Raw genomic sequence first — 27,456 nt, forward strand, 5'->3', positions numbered from 1 at the left:
ATACTACGTATATACATATCCTTTTTTTTTTTTGAGCAATCTCTACACCCAATGTAAAGCTTGAACTTAAAACCTTGAGATCAAGAGTCACATACTCTACTGACTGAGCCAACCAGGCACCCCTTTATTTGGCACATTTAAAAATAGTTCATTTCCAAGGGATTTCTAATGAAGTGCAACAGATAATTTGGTTTCTCTCCTGGCATATATTTCTCCTTCCCTCCTTCTTAATATATCCCCAGCTGTTTATAGTGCATGGGCATGATATCTTTCATCCAACCCTTGACTCAAAGGATTAATCTAAGCAAATCAGTATGATTCCCTTCCATCGACCGTAGGGATTTGCACAAGCATGGTCATATACAGCAGAGTTTGCGTAGGGCATTTTCCACTGGGGACTTTGGTTTATGGCTTGGGGACTCTTTCTTTTGGGTGGCTTTGGGGGTGGAGGCCAGCCTTGAAACTGAAAAAAGCGTATCTGAACATAAAACCAGCCATTTTGTAAGGAGTAATTAGGTCATTTAATTATTTTATGATCGATCTGGCACAGACATGGAACATCAGTGTGGGAAGGAATATGGAAGTGAAAGAGATTGATTTATACTCATAGGTTCTAGAAAAAGGAGGCACAGGACACTCAGAGAGCCAAACAGAGGGTTCCTAAAACCTTGAACTGGGGTTTCTCCTGCTGAATGCAGGCAGAGAGAACCAAAAAACCTGTGGACTGCAGTCTTTCCTGGGAGTTAAGGGTGGTATGGTTTTGGGCATGTGGAAAACACACTTGTTGGTTCATTTGAATGCAACTAGGTTAACCGGAAGGGGTGAAGGATCATGGTGGGGGGAGGATGCCACCATGAGGCTTATGGCTTGATTGTAAACGTTGAAATGAGTGGGTGGGGGGCAGATTCAGGAAAACTGAGTAAAGGTTCAAAAGAAGCGTCAGGGAAGGGACATTGTGGCAACAAAACATTTTTTCCTTACATGCCGCTAGCTAAACAAAAGGAGAAAGATAATGCTGAAAGAATTGCAGAGACATGGAGGAAAAATCCTGCTAAACAGAGCCTGAGTCTTAAAATTGCCACAAAAGTTCCACATCCCTCGTGTTTGTCAACACATCGTACTTGCATATTCTGTTACTTTCAACCAAAACCATCTTAAATGATGCTTCAAGCAATGTGTAAATACATTCTCCTTTCAACAAATACACTTGCATCGACACTGACTGCCATTCTTAATCTCAGCAAGTAGACAAAGAAAACTGCCAAAGGTTTGAAGATCCTCTCAGTTGTCATTAACATCTTAATTAATCCAATTCAGTACATTGGCAAATGTTTTTCTTAATTTAGGTAGGTCCACAGTATTGGGTTAATCATAATCGTTGGTGCATAATTAATCATCATTGCATAGCTTTCTTATCGGTTTATGTAATTTGTTTCGATAGCAATGGGCACCCTAACCCCCCCTCCCCAAACTAAAAGATAACCAATATCTTACATCAACCCAAATATTGTCTCTCTACTTCCTCAGGGGAAGTAACTACGAACCTCACAGTTCTGTTCGGTCATTCCCTTCTTTTTTATATGTAGTCTGATGATCTAGATTCGTGTGCCTAACAGCATATTGTTTATGTTGTCTGTTTTGAGCTTTATTAAAAAGATCATGCTTTCTGTAGCCTCATGGGACTTGTGCTTTTTAGCCAACATAATCACTCCAATTTATGCACATTGTAGCAAGTAACTACTTTTTAAGGTACACTGTTCTGTGAATATGTCACTCTGTTGTGTGACTATGTCACAATTTCTTTGTATATTTTACCATTAACAGGCAATTTTGAAGTGTTTCCAGGATTCTTATACTATAAACCCTTTTTAAATAAATAATCTTGTATATGTTTCCCAAAGCACATGTAGAAAGATTTCTCTTTGGTCTATATCAAGGAATAAAATTGCAGTCATAAGATAAGAAAAATATATATATCATGCTATACTGCCATCCAAGGGGTTAACAAATTTACACTTCCACCAGCAAGTATAAGACATCCAAAACTTGGAATCTTTAGATATCTTGATATGTGCTAATCAAACATGACTTCTGATTTTAATCTTGGTACACATTTTCCAGATTACTAATAAGATTAAACATCTTTTCACATTTCTCACTATATGAAGTCCCCTTTCTGGAAATAGTTGTTCATGCTTTTTGTCAATTTTTTAAGTATGCTGTCTACTTTAGAAAATGATCAACTTATTAACTTTGCTTTTATGATTAGCACTTTTTATTTATTTTATTTATTTAAAAAATTTATTAATGTTTATTTCTGAGAGAGAGAGAGGAGAGCATGAGCAGGGGAGGGGCAGAGAGAGAGAGGGAGACACAGAATCCGAAGCAGGCTCCAGGCTCTGACCTGTCAGCACAGAGCCTGAGGTGAGGCTCCAACTCGTGAACCTGGAGATCGTGACCTGAGCGGAAGTCAGATGCCCAACCTACTGAGCTACCCAGGTGCCTCAGTTTAGCACTTTTTAAAGTCTTATTTAAGAAATGGTTTCTTAATGTAGCCTTATAAAATAGTCACCTGCATTTTCTTCTAACACTGTTAAAATTTGTCTGATTTTTATGTCTTTCATCATCTGGAATTAATTTTTGTTTATTAAATGATATGGATATGTTTTATTAATCTTTTTTTCAACTTTTTCATATAGATAATAAGATTTTAGGGTTTTATCCCTAGCAATCTATCATGACACTTCTATTTATATATCATTGTTTTATTTATGCGTTGTTTCCTTTCTGTATTCTTTATTTTATTTGCCAATTGTCTTCCCCTGCCCAACACTATATATATCATTTTATTTTCTCCAGCTTTATTGAGATATTATTGATATGTAACATTTATTTATAAGTTTAAGATATTCAGTGTGATGATTTGCTATACCATATTCATTATTACAGTTGATCGTTAGTGTGGATATTTGAAGGAGGAGAGGAATTTCCCAGGCTAATGAGCACTGTGGCTATTTTGAACCCTTTTCTCTCCCATAAAACTCTCAGGATGTGCTTGTCAAGTTTTATCAACAATTCTGCTCAGCTTTTGATTAGGATGACATTGAGTCTATATGTCAGTTTGGGGAGAATTAATATCATTTGAGAATGATATTTTTATCCATGAACATAGTCTATGTCTCTACTTATTTAGAAGAGATATGATTACAATTTTTCATTATTTCTAAAGTTAACTCTTTATTTTTTATCCCCTCAAATTGTTTTATAACAATGATTCTCAATGTTGACCAAATATAAAAATTACTTGAGAAGGTTAAAAAAAAATGATGCTTGAGCCCCACCTCCAACAATTAAATCCCCATCTTTGGAGGTAGGGCTCTGACATTGGTTTTAAAAAAAATTTTTCTTTTGACATTTATTCATTCTTTGTGAGACAGAGAGAGACAGAGCATGAATGGGGGAGGGGCAGAGAGAGAGAGGGAGACACAGAATCCGAAGCAGGCTCCAGGCTCCGAGCTGTCAGCACAGAGCCCAACATGGGGCTCGAACTCATGGACCATGAGATCATGGCCCAAGCTGAAGTCGGACACTTAGCCAACTGAGCCACCCAGGTGCCCTTGACCTTGGTATTTTTAAAAGCTGCGCATGGTGATTCTCTTTTGCAGTGTGAAGAGATAACTACTCTTAAAAAGTAATTCTAGTTAGTAAATTATCTGTTTGTATTCACTAACGCCAGATGTTTTGTGCGATCTTAATGAACTCTTACGTGGAAGAGATGAAAGAGAAACTCCTACAGGGACAGAAGCTGCCACTGGTTAACGTAGAGACAAGTGGCTTCTCTGTTTTCAAACCTAAATCCATTCTGCCTATGGCAGTGACTCCAGGAAAAGTGAGTTAGTGCCTCCATTACTTTCCAAAGTTGTCGTGGAGGAATGTACTGTAGGTGGCATTTCAGAAGTGAAGGAAAGTGTAGATTATTTAAGTATAGTCTTTGTCAAATATAAAAGTGCAGGAACTTTGATAAAGTTTCCCTAAAGGAAACTCCTGATACCTTGGGCTAGAACTAGAACTAAGGGCACACTTCTTTTTACATGAAAAGACATTTTATTTTATATTAATATGAAAAACAACAAAAAAAATAAGTTTAACATACAGATGTCATTTTCATATCAGTATAAAGCTGATGAACAATCCAAAATGTGCACAGTATGTGAGTGGACAGAAGGGCCATTCGTAATCAGTGACAGGTAGATATCCCCACTGGTCAATATCAGCACATCAAAGACGTGCATATAAGGTATGTGTCATCTATGATAATATTCTGTGCTAATAAGGGTATTTGGGTAATAGACAACTTTTAAACACAAGTCATGAGACTGTAAGTAGATATAACTTTCTTCAGACAATTTGTGTATCAAAATCTTCTCCTTCTTGGAATTCATTAAAAATGGAAAAATAGTCTAAACATATGTTAACAAGACATTAGTAAAGTATAATATGGCGTATCCATGCAGTGTTGTTATTATATTCCTTTCAGTTTTCCAGTATTTGAATTGCCATCCTATGTTTGGAGAATCTCCCAGTGTGGCTTAAGCAACAGCAATTTATGTTCTCAGCATTCTGGAGGCTAGAAATCTGACATCAAAGTGTGAATAGGGTTGGTTTCTTCTAAGGTATCTTTCCTTAGCTTGTAGATGGTCTTCTCCCTGAGTGTTCACATTGTCTTTCATCGGTACCTATTTGTGTCCAAATTTCCTTTATTTCATTTTATTATCTTATTTCCTTTGTATTTTAGAGAGAGAGCATGATCAGGGGAGAGGGGCAGAGAGAGAGAGAGAGAGAGAGAGAGAATCTTAAGCAGTCTCCATGCTCAGCATGGAGCCCAATGCAAAGCTTGATCCCACGACCCTGAGATCATGACCTCAGCCAAAATCAAGAGTCAGAGACTCAACCGACTAAGCCACTTACGCACCCCAAATTTCCCTTGTTTATAGGTCATATTGGATGAGGGCTCACCGTAACAATCTTGTTTTAGTTTGCTTCTTTAAAGACCCTTTCTTCAAATTCAGTTACACTATGAGATAACTGCATTTAGAACTTCAACATATGAATTTTGGAGGCACATGACTGAGCCCAGAACACTCATTTACCCGGCTTCTCTTTGACTTGGGCTCAGCCAGTAAGATTCATTCCCTCTGGAATTTGAGTTAAGAAACAGTTACATAAAGAAACAGGGAAAGTAGAAAATGCTTTCTGGGTAGAGGTAAAAGTGCTATAAGCAACATCCAGTTTCTAGGGAAGTAGTGGCTATAGTGATGGGTTGGCAGCTGTAGCATCCAGAGGCAGAAGCAGTAATGTCCTCCCCAGACTCGTTCTATTTCTTCCATTGTTCATGCCATTTTATGAGCCGGTATCTCTAGGCTTCTTGGTGATTTTACGAGATGCTCAGTGTCCTCTTAGTAAATTTCTCTCTCCTTAAATTGGCCAGAGTTAGTTTCTATGACATAAAATCATCAAGGCTGACCAATACAGCCCATATGGTGGGCTGAATATTATACAGCCATCAATAAGAAGATTTTCGAAGAATTCAGTGGTGTTGGTAATATTTAAGATATATTGCAAAGTGAAAAAGGTTATAATACAGTGTATGTAGTAGGATCTCAAGTTTATTTATACTCTCTGTATGTATAATCATAGACAATGGAAATATATCAAATGTTTATAGTAATTATCTGTGGTTGTTGAGGTTACATTTGACTTGCGTTTTCTCTTAGACCTGCTGAATTTTGCAGATATTCTATATATTACTTTTATTTTTTATCATACAACAGTTAGGAAAGGGAAATTGAATTCAGCATGGCCCTTTTGGAATTTTGTTTATTCCCATATTATTGGCCTAGATGTATCTTTCTGAGCTTCCATGGCAATCTTCCTGACAACTTTCACTACCTTTCATGTTTCTAACACAGTCTTCAGCACTTTCTGAATGTGCTTGTTAGTCCTTCCTACCAATGGTTAAGTTTCTTTAGGAAAGTCACTAAACCTCACATCCTTATATGACTAGTGCAAACGCAGTATCTGGCTTAGAGCAAATGCACAGCAGATATTTGTTGAATGAAAGCATAAAGCTGCTTTAATGCAATTTGATAGTTTTATTCACCACCACTGATTCCGACATTTCCCAAGGTTATTATTTAACCCCATCTGTCTATCTGTCTATCTTGTTCAAGCAACCAAAGTAACTAATAAACTAATAACCAATAACCAATAAGGCAGGGCTACAAAAATGTGACACTGCAGCCTAGGAATATGGATTTTGGAGTCACGATCATAGAGGTGGTCGTCAGAGGTGTCGGCAGGGGGACACGAAAGAGAACGCTGAGGAAGACAGTGTAGTGATAAAAAGAAAAAACCTTGACGCAAGAACCTGCTCATTTGTGGGGCGGGAATTAGAAGAGGCATAATCAGAGGGGATCCGGAAGGAATATCAGAGAGCAGGGGAAGAGCCCGGAAGTGCATGTCATAAAATCCCAGAAGGAAAGTGCTTGACAGAGAAGACACTGGCCTTCAGCCTCTGCATCAGTTATGATAGGCTGTGCCTGGTTACAAATAAACTCAGATCTTTCAGTGGCTGGACATAATAGCTTGTTTCTTGCTCACATTATAGTCCAAGATGGGTGGCCTTGGTTCCTGGGTGAGTCAGGGAACAAGGCTCCTTCTATCTCATGGCACCAGCTTTCATAGGACCTTGCTGTGCTGAGAGAGAGGGGGAGAGAAGTTCCTTGGAAAAGCCCTTGATCTGAAAGTGATTTATGTCCTTCTGCTTATATTCCATTGGTAGGAACCAGCCGCAGCTAAATGTAAAATGCAAGAGTCAGGCAGCTTCTTCCTAGAAATAAATCTGTACTATGGGAGGAGTAGATGCGTTTTGGAAGACGGGTGGCTGGTCTTCCTCAGTGTTTGATGTCCAAGCAAGGGTAAGGAAATCAGGCCTGAGGAATATCGTGGCTACATTTGGTGATTTCAAGTCATTTGGTGATCTTCGGTAGAATGAGAGGGACTGAAGCCACATTTCAGTCGTTAAAAGACAAGTGGACATTTGAAGACGTGCAGGTAGCAGACAGAAGAGATAGATGTATTTGTCAAATAGCTAGCCAGTGCGCAGGGAGTTAGGAAAAAAAAAAATAACCGATTGAAAAGGGAGTAGGACAGAAGGAAAGGTTTTATTTTCACAATTATGTGGATCTGAGTATGTACAAAATAAGCAGCAAGAAATGGAAATGAGACAAGACCAGCAAGAGAAGAGAACACAGGTGCAGGGATTAGCAACGGGCAGGAAGAGGAGGAGTCTTCCAGAGAGACTGGAGATTTAAAACAAGGATGGACATACGTGGTGTGCCAGTGGAGAAGACAGTCCACTGTTGAGCACTGTCCAGAAAAGCAGGAAGAAAGGCCACCTGCTCTGGTTGAGGGATAGGGATATAGGGTCGGATTGCAGGGAAATATAACAAATATGGAATCTCCAGTGTAAACCCAGGGGAAAGTTTCAGGAGATAAATAAAATAATAGCTAAGTAGAGGAGATCACAAAGCTGAGGTTAGAGATTTATAGACATCCCAATCAGATAATAAAGCTCTTGGTCATATTCTCCTTTTCTTATGAGTAATTTTCCATTCTCTCTCTCTCTCTCTCTCTCTCTCTCTCTCTCTCTTTGGAGAAAGAGATTTATTTTAAGTATCAGTTAAGCTAGGCACAACTTTTGAGGTCAAACCAGTAAACTATGCAAATAGACTGGAAATAATAATTTCTTTTTTCAGTGCTTGGTACTGTAGGTTGGCAAAGAAACACAGCAATGTGAATATGAAAAAAAAGTCATGTACAATTACTGAAATATACAAATTGAGGGTGTTATTTTTACTTATCCTTTCATATTTCAAATGGCTTCTGAGTAATGATCCTTGTAAATGTTTGTTCACAAATAGAGGTATGAATTCTGTGTGGGTGTTAATACCATTTAAAAACTGGAATTACTTAAGATGCATTATTGGTGCAGAAGGTGGTAGTTATTTTTTCCTTCTAATATGAGGGTAAATACAAATAACATTGTTAGAGAAGAGTGAAGTAATTTTCACTCAGTTGAGTGGCAATGTTTTTCATTTTATGACTCTTTTTAGCCTGCAGGTTGTTACTTTTCAAAGTGTATTTAAGAATAATCTCTTTTCCTTCTATACTTCCTAGGAAACACTAAACCTATCCATTATCAAAGACTCCTACCAGTTTAAACCCAATTTTAAATCTATGACTTTTTCTAGGCCAAGAAGGAGCTAGCAATATCCACCCAGAAGGCATTTGATAACCCACTAAACTGACCTCAGCATGAGCCAGATTATAAAGGAAAAGAAAATAATTCATCCCACGTTCAGCCTTAAGTTGAAATATTTCTAATTAGATACAGAAATAATTATTTATATGCACATCTATGTCCACAAACACACTCAAAAATATATCATTGGCTATTTTTAAAACCTTTTTGGCATCATTTCCTCAGTCATATAAACATCGAATAAAACGAGCTTATAAGAAAATTTAAAAACACATATTTTAATATGGACACATTCTATTTTATTTTATTTTTTTCTTTTTTAGTTGGTGCTTTTAATTTTCTTTTTTTTCCAATATATGAAATTTATTGTCAAATTGGTTTCTATACAACACCCAGTGCTCATCCCAAAAGGTACCCTCCTCAATACCCATCACCCACCCTCCCTTCCCTCCCACCCCCCATCAACCCTCAGTTTGTTCTCAGTTTTTAACAGTCTCTTATGCTTTGGCTCTCTCCCACTCTAACCTCTTTTTTTTTTTTTTTTTCCTTCCCCTCCCCCATGGTCCTCTGTCAGGTTTCTCAGGATCCACATAAGAGTGAAACCATATGGTATCTGTCTTTCTCTGTATGGCTTATTTCACTTAGCATCACACTCTCCAGTTCCATCCACGTTGCTACAAAAGGCCATATTTCATTTTTTCTCATTGCCACGTAGTATTCCATTGTGTATATAAACCACAATTTCTTTATCCATTCATCAGTTGATGGACATTTAGGCTCTTTCCAGAATTGGCTATTGTTGAGAGTGCTGCTATAAACATTAGGGTACAAGTGCCCCTATGCATCAGTACTCCTGTATCCCTTGGGTAAATTCCTAGCAGTGCTATTGCTGGGTCATAGGGTAGGTCTATTTTTAATTTTCTGAGGAACCTCCACACTGCTTTCCAGAGCAGCTGCACCAATTTGCATTCCCACCAACAGTGCAAGAGGGTTCCCGTTTCTCCACATCCTCTCCAGCATCTATAGTCTCCTGATTTGTTCATTTTGGCCACTCTGACTGGCGTGAGGTGGTATCTCAGTGTGGTTTTGATTTGTATTTCCCTGATAAGGAGCGACGTTGAACATCTTTTCATGTGCCTGTTGGCCATCCGGATGTCTTCTTTAGAGAAGGATATGGACACATTTTAAAATAAAAACTTGAAAATGCTCACTATCTTAGAATTACTTCTTTTGAATAATGAGAATGCATTTAAAATCTTTTAATATCCATACTCCTCAATCTATATGGTATTTTATACAAAATAAATAAAATCATGTTTACACGTGAGGAAAGGAAATATAAATGTAACTTAAAATTAAATTTGGCCTCATTGGTTCTAGAATTCTAATATATAAGCATTGTCCCTAAAGAAAAACTTTTATGGAAAATTTTTAAAGTATTCATGAGCTAAACTTCAATAAAAGTTCATATTGTTTCCACAAAACGGAATAGCAAACTGGGTTCATTTTATTACATGGAGTCAGAAAATACTATATATGGTTTGTGTGTATGTGTGTGTGTGTGTGTGTGTGTGTGTGCGCACATCATATATATGTCCTACAATATATATATGTTATATAAGGGTCAAATCACATATATATGTCTCTATATAGATATATATAAAATTGTGAAAATGGGTTAAATTCCCATAAGCAATACATGATCCTAAAATACCACAATATAATGAAATCATGACAAGTTGGTTTATTACATTTTTCTCATATATCTGATTTTTCTAAAGCTAGAGAGAAAAATTACCAAATGTTTATAGACAGATGGTTTAAACTTAATCAGATTAAGTATCAACATGGAAATCAATTCAAGGTCTGAAAATCCCAAGAATGCTTAAAAAAAAATCTATAACAAGGCAACTTCATAAGACAGAATTAGGCAGAGGCCTCATATTTCATCTGCCGGATTTATTCTGCAATTGACGTGTTAAGTGTCCCTCCAATAAGCTGTCTTTGTAAATGGTTTGCCAAAGTACAGTTCTGAATTTAGTATAAATGTATTGTTTGACAGTTGGGATTGGACACGTGTAACTAGTTTCTTTTTCTTTAAAAACTAGCTTTAGCACAAGTTTGTCTAACTTGAAAAAGCACGAGTTCCAGATTGGTAATATCCATCATTAACTTCAGCTCTTGTAGGGTACTGAATAATCATGGTGTCAGTGGATAGTCATGGCTGTTATGTAGAATTAATTTATTATTATTTGTTTCTAAGTCTGTCTATCTCTCTCTATATATGTTCTTTCAACTTCCTTGAGTAGAATTTAACATAAAAATATATTCATCTTGAAGAGATTATGTGCACTCTCACATCGATTGCAACCTTATTCGTAACAGCCGAGATTTGCAAACAACCCAAATGTTGATCAACAAATGAATGGATAAGAAAATATGGTACAGCTGAATAGTGGAATATTACTCAGTCTTAAAAAAGGAGGAAATCCTGCCATTCATGACAAATGGATGGCCTTGGGAGACCTCATGCTAAGTGAAATAAGTCCATCACAGAAGAACAAATACTGCATGGTTCCACTTATATGAGGTATTTAAAATAGTCAAATTCATAGAAGCAGAGAATAGAATGGTGTTGCCAAGGCATGGGAGGAAGGGGAAGTGGGGAGTTGGTCAATGTGGGCAAAGTTACAGTTATACAAGGTAAGTTCTAGAGATCTGTTATAAAACATAGAACCTATAGTTAATAGCGTGATGTTGTACACTCAAGAACTTGTTAAGAAGATTGATCTCATGCTAAGTGTTCTTACCGCAGAAACAAACCAAAGCATAACAGACAAACAAGAAAAGTAAGGAGATACATAAAATCTCTTGGAGGTGATGGATATATTTATAACTTTGCTTGTCAAGAAGGTATCATAGTATATGCTTATGTCCACATTCATCAAGATATGTAATTAAATATATTCAACTTTTTGTAGATTAAGTATACTTCGATAAAGTTAAAAAAAGAGATATATTTGTGGGGGGAAAAAGCATAGCTCTTCTTTAGTTGTGGCAAGAAAAGACAGGTAAACATCTATGCCAAAACACATTTGCAGTCAAGTCCATTTTTGTATCTGGGTTGCCTGGTCATTTATGTACTCTCTACCCTCCATTTCTCCCCCTATCCCACAGTCGTAGATATTTGAGGACCTACTCACCAACAGTGGAATCAAGGTCTCAAAGTACAGACCTATGAGAGGATTTTGATAGATGACCTCCAATAAAGAAATGTTTTTGTCCATACAAAGAAACAGCCTTGGTATAATTAATATCAATTTGCCCCTACATTTCTACAAAAAATGATAATCTAGAGTCAATTTTACCCCACTGAAATATATAGTCAAGAATAGTCACGAGGGTAAATCAAGACCAAGTTCTGCTTTTGCCTGAGTTAACTAGATTGCTGTCTCCCTCTTATGAGCCTTGATTAGTTATACTCCACAAAATATGACTCAAAAACTTGGCTCAGGGTTTTAGGAAGAGACAAAAGCTTCTTAGGACCACCGGAACATCTTTCTCTCCCTGCAGCCATTGACAGGCTTGTGAGGCTGTCACAGCTGAATAGTAACTTTTCCCAATGGCATAAACAGCATTTCTATTCTGGGCTCCTTCTTACTCCTACCAACTACCCTTGGGAAACCACTGGGCCACTATATTCTTACATGAGTCCTCTTACACAGCTTACTTCATATTTTCATTATAATTTTACACAAGAAATAGAATTTCTATTTTTACTTTTTTCCCTGAAGGTGAAGGAGGTGATTAAGAAATTTCTGAGAGTTGAATAGCTCTCACTTCCTCCCAGCTCCTACTTTATTGAAGAATGTAGGATTTCTGAGACTCTCAAAAACCAAACTCAGGGGACTGTACTCATATTTCAGATCTCAGAACTGATCCATTCAGAGGGTTATATTTTGTTCTTCATTTAAAACCTCTGGATACCAATTTGTCATATAATCAGTGGTGAACAATGAAGGTAGGTATGTGAAAAAGACAGTTCTTGTCATAGGGATAATGTCACATCTACCTATTTAAACTTCCATACTGTACATTTTTTTCTTCCAAATATTTCAGACTGACAAGCAATTTCTATCTTGTAAAATGTAACTTTCAGTTTAAGTAACAGCTTCTTAAGAGTTGTTTTGATCACCTCAACTTTAAAATAAGAATATCAAAGGAGAAAATTGCAAAATAACGCTTTTGCTGTAATGCCCTATTTTTCTAGCCATAAATACCTATTCAATTCAAACAAACAAAGTGAAAAGCCATTCCCTTAGTCATGTGAGTATACCCAAATCAATTAATTAATAAGAAGAACGTATCTATTAAGCTCTGAGGGGTTTTTTATGCAGATGTTTAAATTCTCCGAGGAGATTTTCACATCTAGTGTAAGATGGGGACTCATGGAACGCGTCATTGAATACAAGTATGGCTCCTCTTATCTAGTGTGGCATTACAAACCATCTCAAAACTTAGTGGTTTTAAACAACGAACATCATTGATTTTGCCCATGAAGTTACAATTTGAGCAGGATTTGGCAGAGAAGACTGATCTCTGCTCCACTCAGTATCCAGTGGAGCTGCTCAACCGTGGGCGAGTTGGTAGTGACTGTTAGCTAGGAGTGCAGAAGGGGCTGAAGGTTGGGAGTTTTAGTTCCCTTCCACGAGAGCCCTTCCGTGTCACATGGGTTTCCTCCCCCACATGGTGGCTGCATGCCAAGCACAAGCTTCATGACAGAGACAGCCAGGAAGAGGCTCCACAGGGTTTATGACTTGGCTTTGGAAATCAAAGAGTGTCACGTCCACTCCATTCTATTCACTAGAGACAAGTCACCAAGGCTAGTTCATACTCAGCCCACATTCAAGGGGAAAGGGGTTAGCTCAATGTCTTGATGAAAGGAAGGTCAGAGAATTTGTGGACATATTTTTTAAACCACTGCACTGTGAAACAAGGAATGCTAAAAATAAATGTTAGATAGACTCTGAAGAGCTAGAAAGGTCAATTTTCCCTTGAATTGTAATTTTTAAATGCCATTTATTAAACTTCTGGCATGTGTTTTATATCTCCTTTTAGTAATCCTTACACAAATTCTAAGTATTTTCCATTTTACAGATGAAGAGATTCACAATTAGAGTAAGAAAGGATTTGCCCAAGGTCACACAGGCAGTAAACGGTAGAACCAAGAATTAAAACTGGATCCTTTTTGCTACTCCATGCTAAAGTTCTAAGGAGGGATGAGATCTGACCCAGAATTTGACAGCTGGGTGAGCTATAAGTGGCCATGGATATATGGATATATATCTTTTCAGAGACATAAGAAGAGAATAGTGATGTTCTCTGTCTGCAAGAGGATATGATAAAAGATATAGGAATGCACCATATACTTTCCACAAGCATCATTTGGCTGGATCACCATATTTATGTGTACTCTCTTGGTGACCATACCTGAGACAGGTGTGGAATGAAAACAGTCTACTGACCCTTGCTTTCTGGGAGATCTGGCAAAAGTCTTTTCAGATACGCTGGTTCTAGTGTATTCCTGGGAAGGTCAGGGACAGTGAAGAGAGGGCTGGGCCGTGGAGGAGGTGGCAAACTAGAGCCAAGTCAGACATCCTAGAAGAGCCAGTAAAGCTTACTAGTAAGATGTCAGCTAAGTCGATACATATAATTTCTAGAATTATTACCCACTTGGAATTTGGTGCTACCTTTTTTCCATAAAGAACATCTGGTTCTCAGTGTGGGTGTGGGCAGTCAGGCATATAAAACATTTTTCCATGTTCTTCTTTAAGAAGTTATGGGATACTACTGTCTTAAATTTTACATCAATTTATTTTGAATTGCGAAATGAACAGTGTCATTCTTTTACTCAAGAAAAAAATCTCTATTCACTTTTGTTTCAAAAACACTTTTGTAGCACCTATTATGAACCAGACACAGTGGCATATGCTTTACAAAGAGTAAAAAACAAAAAACAAACAAACAAAAATCCACCTACCCACTGTAAGTTACTGTTCTTACAATACTTACGATTCTTATAATACAAGCATAAAAGCTTACCATTATTGTGCCTTTTTCTTTTTTCTTTTCTTTTCTTTCTTTTCTTTTCTTTTTTTTTGTGGGTAAGGAATAGGGTAAATAAAAGTTGATCTGGGTCCATCTCAGAGGCAGTGTAGTGTAAAAGAAAGGATCCTTGAATTTGAAAATTGCCACCATTGTCTTGGGAAACTCATTAACTTCTCTGAGTCTTGTTTCTTCTGTGTAAATTGGCTGTGCGAATTAGATGAAATAATCCATAGGGAAATATATAAAAAAGTATTCCATGAAGTGAAGAATTATCAAAATATTGAGTAAAACTTTGTTAATGAGGATGAATGATGGGATGTGTTCCCAGGTCACAGGGGGCAGCTTTGGACCAGGACCGCTGGTCTCTACTAACGTAAAGCATCTTTCAATCCACAGACTTCTGTTAACAGATCCTCCTGGGTTGGCTCTAGAGTTACTTCTGCTGTCAGCTGACCTGATCATGGAAAAATAAATGTGCATTACAATAATAAAATATGGTGTTTTTTTTTATGATAAAGAGAAGTATGCATAAGCATTTTAGGTTACACCATGGTTGGCTTACATGACTCTATTATTGATCCTTCAAGTTTTCCAATTCTTTTTGCTAATAAAGTTTTTTTTTATTTCTTTTGTACACAACACTGATTTTTAAAAATTGTTGCCTTTCCAAAACACTTACCTTTTAAAAATTGTTACTTTACCTTATTTATCACAGATTTATCCTTACTGTTGCACTCTAGTGAAAAGTAGATGGAAAACTCATTTACTCTTAATTATATAGGTACCCTTCTATGACTGTATATGAAACTTCAACCAGAACAAAAGTGTATATATACATATACATATACATATACATATACATATACACATATACACAACACATTATGTTACAAATTACCTGCTAAATACATGTAAAAATATATTTTTTAACATTTATTCATTTTTTGAGAGGCAGAGAGAAACAAAGTGTGAGCAGAGGAGGGGCAGAGAGAGAGAGGGAGACACAGAATCTGAAGCAGGGTCCAGGCTCTGAGCTGTCAGCACAGAGCCTGATGCGGGGCTCGAACCCACGAACTGTGAGATCATGACCTGAGCCAAAGTCGGACGCTGAACTGACTGAGCCACCCAGGCGCCCTTATGTAAAATGGTTTTTAAAAATACACATAAAATTAAATACATATGTTTCCTCCTCTCCATATATATGACATATATATTTAATTTAATATGTGTTTTTATATATTTAACATGAAAATTTGTATTTGACTTAGCATGTATTTAATTTGTCCCCTGAATTCATTGCCATCTTTATATACTTGCAACTCCAGACTACAAATATTATGTGACAAAATAATGAAATACCATCTGAAGGGGTAAGAAAAGCTGAACAGTATGCTAAATGTTAGTCTTTCAAATATTTTAAAATATTTCTAGTACTTTGCACTTAAATGTTTTGTAAAAGCAGAATTATCTGTCAGACATTCCATGATGTACATATTTTTTTCCTTTATAGAAGCTTTTAAGTTTCCATAAGAAATCACACTTGCTTAAAATAGAAAGTGAGTAGTTTAATCATCATAAATCTAGCCATAATGTAGACTCTGCTCTCTATTTCTAAAAAGAAGTTATGGCTAGAAGTAATGGTGTTTGGATATAACAGTAACACATAACAATGGCAATGGAACAGTGATAGTGATCACAAGAATTATAATAAGAATGATTGAAACTGGCTATTGAGTGTCTATTATTGATGGGCCTTTTATAAACATGCTATCGTGTAATGCCTACAATAATACACAGGACACGGGAAACTTGTTCACATATTCAGACAAAGACACTTTGGCTCCGAGGGGTTAAATGACTTGCCCCAGGACATGGTAGAGCCAGAAATCAAATTTATGATTTTTTTTTCCCCATGAAGCCAAGATAGTGTTTACAAGGCAACATCCTAAAACACAGATTGGAAATTTACTGGCTACCCTGTGATTACTGACTATCGTTGTCAACCTGAGCCCTTTGTCAGATTTCCAATTCTTCTTTCAATAATTCTTTCTACTTTGGAATGATAGTTTGCATCATTAAGTGCTTTAAAACTACAAAATAGTTTCACCTGCACTCGCTGCAATTTCTCTCAACATTTTCAGTCTCATTTTACAAATTGGACACAAGTGTGTATTATGATTAGATCACGATTCCTTTTTTTTTTTTAATTCTTTTTTAACATTTATTAATTTTTGAGACAGAGAGAGACAGAGCATGAACGGGGGAGGGTCAGAGAGAGGGAGACACAGAATCTGAAACAGGCTCCAGGCTCTGAGCTGTCAGCACAGAGCCTGACGCGGGGCTGGAACTCAAGGAACGTGAGATCATGACCTGAGCCGAAGTCGGCCGCTCAACTGACTGGGCCACCCAGGCGCCCTATCACGATTCCTTTTATAGGACGATCATATCTATAGAACTAAGCTATTTTGTGCCGTACATACATGTATGAGAAAGAGCTCAATAAATAGTTGAGTAAAAGAGTGCATGCCCTTTAAGGAGGCATGTGTCCATGATGACAGTGGCAGTAGCAAACTACTAATACCAAACAAATAAGACCTTTTTCCCAAAATTGAGGAGAAGGACCTCCCAAAAGTCAGAGAAAGATGAGCCACAGACCACAGTCTCTGAAGACCTTGGCCCACTTGGTGTCTCAAAGTCTTAAAAACCATCCACTGGACTCTTCTCCATCACTGTGTCTTCTAGAATCGTCTTGAGCATATGCAGCCCTTCAGAACATGATCCAAGATTGCAAAGTTTGCTCAGTCAAACCTGGAATCAAAATAATAATAATAATAATGATGATAATAATAATAATAATAATAAGGGAAAGCAGCACAGTTTTCCACGCACTCTGTCAGCTCTTTTGCAGCCATGAATATGGCGGCATTTCCACAACTCAACCAGTTAACCAATCAGTTAAAAACAAAATGTAAGAATTAAAAAGAAAAAAAAAGCATAGCACAATACACTACTTGAGGTATCCTGACACAGTCAATTTTCTTCTCTTGCATGCACTATGGAAACATTCTTAGCAGGCCATGCCGTCTGCAACCTTCTACACTGTCCACAAAGCAGGAGATGGGCAGACAGTTTAGGGGCTCAGCTGCTCAAGAGGCATGTGGGAAACAATCGCTGGTTGTTTTTACATTCATCTTTCATCACGGAACTTTGAGAACCAATGACGCTTAAAATGGACATTTCCATAGAATTTTAGCATTTGCCCTGTTCTTTTTAGCTACACGATATGCATTTATGAAGTGTATCCCCTGGACACTTAAGAGCCAATGAGACAAGCAGGGGTGACCCACGCTGTTTTGAGAGGCTGTAGCACCCAGAGGAAACAAAACTGATCTGCTATTCAGAAGTCTAGGGGTGTGATTACACCTCTACGACAACATCCTGGGATTATAACCATCGAGTCACTCTGCAATCGTTAACTTTCTTAGTCGGCTCCATACGTAGCAATGCACATGGCAGTAACTACTCAGGAAGGCTGGAAGGAAGAAGAAACTGTGCCAGGTGAATCAGCCAGTCTGTGTCCTTTGAAAGAGAGGTGTTGATTTCATTTGAGATGTAACTGCATTTAAACCAAGTACGAATAAGCTCTGAATGGCATGTGGAGCTTAGAATGGGTTCAAACTTGGGCCAATGAGAAAGGAGGTTTGATTTTCGTTGAAAGCCAAGGCATCATCTTCAGTGTAAGTTGTAATGCCATAAAGCTGAAACATAACTTACACACAGACAATTCCTCTTGGGGTGGAAGGTCAGGCAATTAATCCATTGCATCACCCATTCACCTATGTGTGCCAGCTATTTGGGAGAACTTGAAAAAATGATGGAAAATTCTTAATAATCTTTGACAGTACAATATTTGTACTTAGAGTCTGGCTATTCCAAAACGATGCTTCCCTGTTAGAATGGCTAGTCAATCTCACCACATGATGGAAAACAGATGTAAGATTAGGATGCAAAGTAGTTTTCCAGATCCCTAGTCCCAGCATGCTGCACAGTCCAGCCCCAAAGTTAACCAGCCAAGTGCTGACACATGTCTTACAGCAAAATATCCCTCACAGCCACAGTTCAAAGGCCTCGCTACCCTCCAGGGCAATTAATACAGCATCACGTTCAATGGTGCTTGAACCAAATCCATTGAATCCTCAGGGGAGAAATAACGAAGCAATCGCAGAGCTCAGACAAGAGCAGCGTGTAGTGGTGGCTAAGGTTTCAGTCCCTGAAAACGTAGCTTTTCCTGAAAGCACGTGTAGGATTACAGATTCACTCAAAGAGAGCTGTGCTCAGATTGTGTAATCTACTTGTAGGACAGTTCTTGTAAGACAGCATGAAAACTGAAGCAGAGTTAGTTAATAAGAAAGGATGAAAGAAGACAGGAAAGAAGACGAGGGAGAGGGAGAGGGGAAGAGAAGAGGAAGAAGGAGGAGGAGGAGAAAGAGAAGGAGGAGAAGGAGGAGGAAGAAGAGGAAGGAGGAGGGGGAAGTGGAAGGGGAAGAGGAGGGGGAGGAAGAGGGAGAGGAGGAGGAGGAGGAGGAGGAGGAGAAGGAGGAAAGGAACAGGGAGAGGGAGAAGGCAACAAGGGAGGGAAGAAGGAAGGGAAGGAAGGAAATCTATGTTAGATGTTCACTCTGCCATAGTAGAGATTTTCAAGTTTCACTTATTGGAGATAACCAGAAAAGCAAAAAAATTGTATTCCTTTAATAAAACTGGAAGTTACTATTGGTGTATATTACCAGAAGATGGGAAAGAGTTCCTTGCTGAGACATGTAGTAAGCATGGTTTAATTCCATCCAGAGCTGATGAACTTAAAAATTATGTTTTTCTCACTTGTCTTGAGCATTCCTTAAAGGTATTGGATAAAGAAATGGTGTCGAACAAACTGTATTGGTTAAATTTGGAAAAAAAAAAAACAATCTAAATCATGACAAGGTGTTTTGCAGTCTCTAATGTGTAAATTACAAATAAATATTCTTACTTTTGGTTGAACCTGGAAAGAGGCGCCATGACCACCAGCAGCTTCTAAAGCTGCCTGGAACCCTGGTTAAATGAGTGGGACACATTCGGGAGCACCTAGGGGGCTCAGTTGGTTAAGCACCTGGCCTTTTGTTTCGGCTGAGGTCATGGTCTCACAGATGGTGAGTTTGAGCCCCATGTTGGGGTCTCTGTGCTGACAGTGCAGAGCCTGCTTCGGATTCTCTGTCTCCCTCTCTCTCTGCCCCTCCTTCTCTTTCTCCCTTACCCTGTCTCTCAAAAATAAATAAATAAACATTAAAAAAAAATGAGTCAGGCACTCTGGGATGCCACATTGGCTCTTGCAGGGACCACTTAGCATTTTGTAAGGAGCAATAATTCGGTGGCCAGAAAGAACAATGCAATATTCCAAGGTGCCTCACTTTTCTAGAAGATGAAAACATAGAATTTATTCAACTTTCAATTATCCACATGCGGCTTTTCCATGCCGTGCACTATTTGTGGCCATTGGGAGCTTTCCATTCGCTGTGCCTGTCAGCGGGGTCAGGAAGACAGCTCCTATCCCATGGGGTACACCCCCGCTACAGCTGAGCAGAATATATTTGCAGTCCTTGCCATTTTCCCCCTCTTGAAGATGTGTGCAAGAAATATATGGTTTGCTAAAGAAAACATAGCTAAACAAAAAATTCCAGTCATTTAAGGATAACCACGTTAAATCTTGACAGAACTCATTCTATATTTTATTTTCTGCATATACATATATATATGCATATATATGTTACTGCATACACACACACACATATATTAATACAGCAAAATCCTATATATATTCATACAAAGATGGGTATTATGCGGGAAAGGTTAAGAGTGTGGTCTCTATAGCTGGGGTGTCTAAGTTGTACAAGTCACATCTGTCACTTAGCTGTTGGCAATTACTTTCAGTCTCTAGGCTTTGTTCCTTACCGATAAACCAGGGGGTAATACCAATGAGTTTGCAATGAGTGGCTATATATAAGGTGTGAGGACACATGCCTTTCTGTAGCAAGCATCTGTAAATATTAGCTATGATTACCTTGCTTAGAATCTCCTTTTCACTTAACAATGTATCATGCACATCTTATCATGCCAGTAAATACACATTTATGCCTTCACTTTGAGTAGCTATACAAAATAAATGCCTTTTATGACCATGATAGTGTACTTTATTGTAAGTAGATGGTGTCTAGGTATTTTTTCTACCGTGGACCACATTGTAATGAGTATCCCTATACATCTTTGTATGTCGATAAACTCTTTTGATAAATATCTAGTCATGGAATTAATGGCTTAGATGGCATTTTAAAGATTTTTGGTTTCCCCTGCCAAGCTGTTCTCCACAAAGTTTTCACTTTTTTTTTTTTTTTTTTAACGTTTATTTATTTTTGAGACAGAGAGAGACAGAGCATGAACGGGGGAGGGTCAGAGAGAGGGAGACACAGAATCTGAAACAGGCTCCAGGCTCTGAGCTATCAGCACAGAGCCCAACGCGGGGCTTGAACTCACGGACCGCGAGATCATGACCTGAGCCGAAGTCGGCTGCTTAACCGACTGAGCCACCCAGGAGCCCCAAGTTTTCACTTTTCTACCAGCAGTATATGGGAGTGCCTACTGTCCCACTATCTTGTTGTCATTAAATGTTATCTTTGTTCGAAATGTTTATTAAATACAGTGGTCGCAAAAGGTAATGAAACAAGAAGAGTTCATTTGAACAGAAATCGACCTAAGATGAACATATTTTGAATAGTTCTTTTTTCTCCTTGAAGACTATGCCAGCTGTGTGCGTAATGGCCATTATGCCTGCCTTTGTATGTGTGCGTGGATTCGTGTGTGTTTGTGTCTGTGTGTACACATATACATATATATGTATTTATATATATATATATATATATATATGTATTTATTTAAATAAGCCTATTAAGATGATCTATCAAAGTCTGCAAAGCTTTTTAGAATTATTTCTGTTTCATGGAAAGTGCAAAAAACAGTACTATAAAGATGCATCTTCACTGAATATGCTCTTACTCGAGAAAAACTGGATGTGAAACCAACCACTTTTTCACTCTTATTTGTTTTCCAAATGTTATGCCCAGAATTCGTGATCCCCAAAGACCACCAGGGAGCCGAGTCCGATGCAAAAGCAAAAGAGCCTTTATTCGAGCTAGCTCGAGCTCAATCCCCTACCTGCACGGACGCAGCGGTGAGATACCAGGGAGAGAGAGCGAGTTTCAAAAGCACAAAGGTTTTATAGGGGTCTAGGGGCAGTTGGTGAGGTAATGGCTGTGGCCTCAGCCGATTGGCTGGGGAAGGGTCGTGGCCTCGGCCGATTGGCTGGGGAAGGGTCGGAGTCCTGTTACGCAGGTCACTGGGCGTGTTTTGATCAGGAAGTTTGAACGGGTGAGTGGGAGGTTACTCAAGGGGAAGAGGCGCGGTTGGAGGTTTCTGTGATTTTCCCGCAAAAGGGGTCATGTCGGGGACATAGTCACTCAAGGGGGAGGACGCAGAACAAGATGGAGTCGGCTGGCGTAGGCCCGCCCTTTCACAAACACCCTACACATTTCATCTGGGGGTGTATTACACGAACATTAAGGGATAGATAGAGGGGATAGTGTGGATCAATTAGTAGAAAATATTACATTGTAGTAATAAAGATGCCTCGGAACCAAATACCACTTCTCTCGTTGGCAAGGTTTTTGTCAATGGGGCCCAGGTCATTCTAGATCCTTAAGATCCACAGCAGGAACTGTGCCTATTTTAGTCTTTATTGTATTATAGGGTCTTCAGAAACGAATCCATGAATGGAAGGATTCAGTACTACCTTCTTTCTCCACTTCTACTTGTTTAGAAATGCTTTTTCATGTATTGGCTGCCCGTCAAATCAGAATCCAATCTGCCTCACTGATAAACTTGACTCATTACTCACAATGGGCTCCCTTTGGTTTGTGAAATGTGGCATGAGTTCTACTCTTTAAGAATACCACATAACCATCTTGCAGCATGGCCTTCCCATTGATAGGATTTCTGTTTTTCTATCCTGGCTTCTTCTTGATTCCTCCTTGGCCATAATAATGCCAAGCCTCCTCTGCCATTCTCTATAAAAGAGGTATTGGGTCTATCGGCAAAGACTCAGGGGGACCACCCCTTAATTGTTCTCCACTCTCCTAGCGGGTGATGGAAGGGTAACTATGTAATGATTTGTGAGTAGTGGAGTTACTAGGTATTTTTTCTACCACGTTCTGTTTTTTTTTTCAGCCTAATGTTTAACATTCATTAAAAGCAAAACAATAGAAAACAAACAAGCAAAGAACTTAACCAGTCTAAAAAATCAGGGAAGAGTGGAACTCCGCAAAGTATTCCTGAACCAGATTCTGAATAATAGTAATGGTATTTATATAACTTTTTTGAAGAACAGTTTGCACATCCAAAGTGACTCTCAGAAAACTACAGGAAGAGTGATACCCCCGACAAAGTACTCTGGTCGGTCTGCTGTAGACTGGATGTCAATGTTGTTAACTCAGGTTGTAGAGAGTGAATTTCACATAGAGAAAGTGGTGACAATTCAAATGACCCAGGGTGGGGGAGCACGATGCTGGTCCAGAAATGCTGAGCTGACCAAAGCGGAAGGAAAACAAGATTTGTATAAAGAAGAGGAACAGGTAAGGATGGATCTCAGTTGTTTAGCTAAGATTTGGATTTTATTAAATCCATAGGTGAGAGTCATGGAAGTTTTTTGAGAAGGGAGTAAGAAGATAAAAAGCAGTATTGAGGGGGCATGTGGGTGGCTCAGTCGGTTAAGCATCTGACTTCAGCTTAGGTCATGATCTCATGGTTCATGTGTCCCAGCCCCATGCTGGGCTCTGTGCTGACGGCTGGGAGCCTGGAGCCTTCTTCAGGTTCTGTGTCTCCCTCTCTCTCTGCCCCGCCACCCCCTCTCAAAAATAAATACACATTTTAAAAAATTGAAAAAAACAAAGCAGTATTTAGGAACGTGCTCCCTGCTTCCTAAGCGTGTGCGTGGTACCGAGAAGATGGATGGTTGTGCGGGGCTGTGAATGTGTGCAGGGGACCAAGAAACTGTCAGGACCTGTAGAGGCCACCCAGTTGTGAAGTTGTAAAGCGTCGCACGCTGAGAATGAAAAGCAGGTCCTGTATGGGAGACGCCGGAGAGGAAGCGTGGTCAGGACTGTGTGGTCATGAGGGGTACAGCATGTATCACAAGTGCAGTCTGTACTGAAACAAAGGTGCTCTGAACTTGCATGAGGCATTGGGGTCACACGTCATCTGACTATACTAAAACAGAATCAAATACATGTTGGTGGAGCAGAGGAAAATGGTAGGTTCCGGACGTCGCCTACTCCGTTTCGCCTTCTTTGTTGAAACGTTTCCTTATCTATAGTCAATAGAATCTATCTAAAGAAGAAGATCGAAAACTGGGCAGGAAATGGGCCTCCCCTACCTACGTGTTAAGAATTGGCCTTCTCCTTCCTTTTCTCCTGCAATGTCGAAGGTGAAATGTTTTCTCTGACCTGCTCGATGGGCCATCGGGGCAGAGAGAGTCTGGACAGCCGTGCACACATGTGCGGTTGATCTCCGAGGAAGAGTTTGGGTTGACCCTACAACCATAACTTTGCCTACTGAGCAACTTCTAGAAACTCCTCATCCCTAACCTGTCCATGAGATTCTTGCCTTCTACCTCGGTACTTGGCTTCTTAGCATGAACCTGCGCGAAGTAAACGAACCCACGAAGACCATTTTACTTTAGTAAAAATGAAGATTCTGACAGTAAGATTCATACACATGTGAGCAGGTTTTTGAGAGAGCTGTGGGCCTGAAGTTGTGGACAGTATTGTGATAGAGACGGAAAGGAGGGCCCGGGAGGGAGACCGCAAAATGAATCCCTCACTCATCGCATTGGGAAACATTTGGAGTCTCATTAATGTGGGGATTAAATAAAAGCTTCTGCAAGATTTTACTCTGCACGTACGTAAAAATACAGCTGGCGTCAAGTGCCTTAATACACTTTGTGGAGTGTTAGTTTCTTGATTGTGGGTTTCATGTCAAATGAGTCAAAAAAAATTAAAAGGATTTTTTTTTTAATGTTTATTTTTGAGAGAGAGCGAGAGAGACATAGTGTGAGTGGGGGAGGGGCAGAAAGAGAGAGGGAGACACAGAATCTGAAGCAGGTTCCAGGCTCTGAGCTGTCAGCACAGAGCCTAACGCAGGCTCGAACCCATGAACCGTGAGATCATGACCTGTGCTTGACCCACTGAGCCACCCCAGGTGCCTCCCCCCTGCCCTCGGCCTGCCACCGCTAATTTTTTTTTTTAAACCCCTGCCATTCCATATGTATCTATTTAACATTTAAATTCGATGATGCCTTTGTTCCACTTCATGACCAATTCTTTCAGGCTAAAGTGAAGGAAAGGGCCGAGGACTCTGTGACATCTTAACTTCCTACTCAGTGGGAACACATGCCTCCAGGCCACGCTGTCAGCCCGAATCTATTGCTTTTGTCAGATGTTTTATTAGATTTTTCTAAGCTGCACAATCCTTAACAAGAATGTAATTCCAGAGCCTGATTTTGATGGCATTCAGATCATATCTCAATTCTTTGGGCCGTTTCCTTTAGTTCTAAGAGGCAGCTCTGCGCACTTCCCGCCCAATAACGGGCAAAATTATTCATCAGAGATGTTTAATAGACTTGTGCACACCTTATCCGATGTTGCTGTCACCGGGAAGTTTCTGTCTATGCAGGTGCCACCGTCACATCTTCCACGTCTATCTTTGGGTCCTGAGCGTCTGGGAGACTAAAAATGTCTTAAGGACAGGGGTGCCTGGGTGGCTCAGTTAGTTAAGTGTCCAATTTCAGCTCGGGTTATGGTCTCCCAATTTATATGTTTGAGCCCTGCATCAGGGTTCGCTCATGTCAGCACGGAGCCCACTTCAGATCCTCTGTTCCCCCCTCTCTCTACCCCTCCTCTCTCTCTCTCAAAAATAAACAAACATTAAAAAACAAATGTCTTCGGGACAACTTTCCACTTTTCCATCTCCTTTTCCTCCTAGAAAACACCTCGTTCAGACGATTCAGCATTTAATGATCTTTGATGATAGTGACTCTCATCAGTTGAATGCCATTTGGGTATCGATTAGCCTCTCAGTTCTGTCCTGGGGACACTCTTATTCTCCGCCTGACATCCACTCAGGCACACAGGTTTTAAACGGTAATTAGCATGAGGTTACATGGCTGAAAAGGAGGCAGGGCTGTATCCTTCTAGCACATGAACTACGGTGGAAATGGTGCCTGTTCTCAAGCTCTGTCAGTGCCAACCCGAGAACTGGCATGTAGACGTACTTCAAATAAATAGTTTTAGAGTGGAAGAATTAAGGAGGGAATGCTCCAGATATATTAATATAAAGCTTGGGGCACCTGGGTGGTTCAGTAGGTTAAGCGTCCAACTTCAGCTCAGGTCATGATCAAATGATTTGTGAGTTCGAGCCTCACATCCGGCTCTGGGCTGTCAGCACAGAGCCCGCTTCAGACCCTCTACCCCCCTATCCCTCTGCCCCTCCCCCATTCCTGTGTGCACGTTCTCGCTCTATATATATCAAAAATAAATAAATAAATATTAATTTAAAAAAAAACAAAAAAGAAAAGGTAATCAAACTATGCTATTATTCCCCCTATGATCTCCGTCTTCATCAATGGGGGAAAGCGTCTGACTTTAGCTACTAAAGTAGCCAAGTCATTTTGGCTTTTTTTAAGTTTATTTTGCCAGGGGGTGGAGAGAGAGAGAGCTTGTGCATGAGCGAGGGAGGGGCAGAGAGAGAAAGAGGGAGAGAGAGAGAGAGGGAAAGAGAATCACAAGCAGGCTCTGCACCGTCGGCGTGGAGCCTGACGTGGAGTTCGAACTCACGAACCATGAGCTCATGACCCGAGCTGAAATCAAGAGTCCGACGCGTAACTGACTGACCCACCCAGATGCCCCTAAAGTAACTAAGTCATTCTGAAAGAGAAGACAGGAGATAAGTCAAAAGGTTTTCCCCTAGAGACTTGTACATTTTAAAATAAATGATAGGTAAAGGGGAGCATTTGGTGTTTTCTCAATGAAGAATATATGGGAGAGTATAATGGATATGCCACTTGTAATTGTGGGAAAATATTTTATTTTGGGAGTGTAAATGCCAATGATTTAGGCTGCCAAGTGAGGTAAGTTGGAGAATCCACAGCAGTAGAAAAAATAAACTATTTTCATTCCTTCCTAAGCCTCTGCCAATTTTGGCTTAAAGTAATCTTCTGCCATTTTACATGCAGTTGTCTTTTTAAAATCTGAAACAACTCTGCACTCAGAGCTGCTGAGAGTGTGACCACAGACCCTCATCTGTAGACAGAATGCATCATAAACACTTTTGTGTCCTGGGACTCTCCAAAGATGCAAGCCTCAGAATATTCGTAGGTGGATTATGTCCGTGGCCATCGTTAGTATCCTGCCAACTGAACTTCCATCCAGGGCAACTCAGCTTAAATCTCAGAGCACATTTCCAAGAGCTCTTTTTCCGGCTTTCCGAAAAGTTTTCTGTTGTTCTAATCACTGCATCCGCAGCTTCATATTTGCCTCTTCTGTGCTTTTAATAAGGCACCAGGATGGCTTCCTCAGGCAATAAGTGTTTCCAAGGCTGCCCTAAATATACTTTTCTAAAGGGCACCCAAAGGACACATCAAATTGATTTCCTACTCTATTACTTCCTTTCCTCTTTCTCGTCTAAGTCTCTGGTAATTTGAAATAAAGTGATAAGAGCACATCTAAAATACTACTGTAATGTTTTAGATGTACGCTATTCCATGTCTTCATTTTTTCTTTATGCAGAACTATAGGGGGTGGACCTTTTAAAAAGAACCCACAGCTATAGAGTTACCATAGCATTCTAGACCAATCCTGAGTTCTCATTTGATGTCTGTTGGTTGACTT

The sequence above is a fragment of the Panthera pardus genome, unplaced genomic scaffold (genome assembly GCF_024362965.1).
Source record: "Panthera pardus isolate Hobbes unplaced genomic scaffold, ASM2436296v1 HiC_scaffold_10, whole genome shotgun sequence".
Classification (NCBI taxonomy): Eukaryota; Metazoa; Chordata; class Mammalia; order Carnivora; family Felidae; genus Panthera; species Panthera pardus.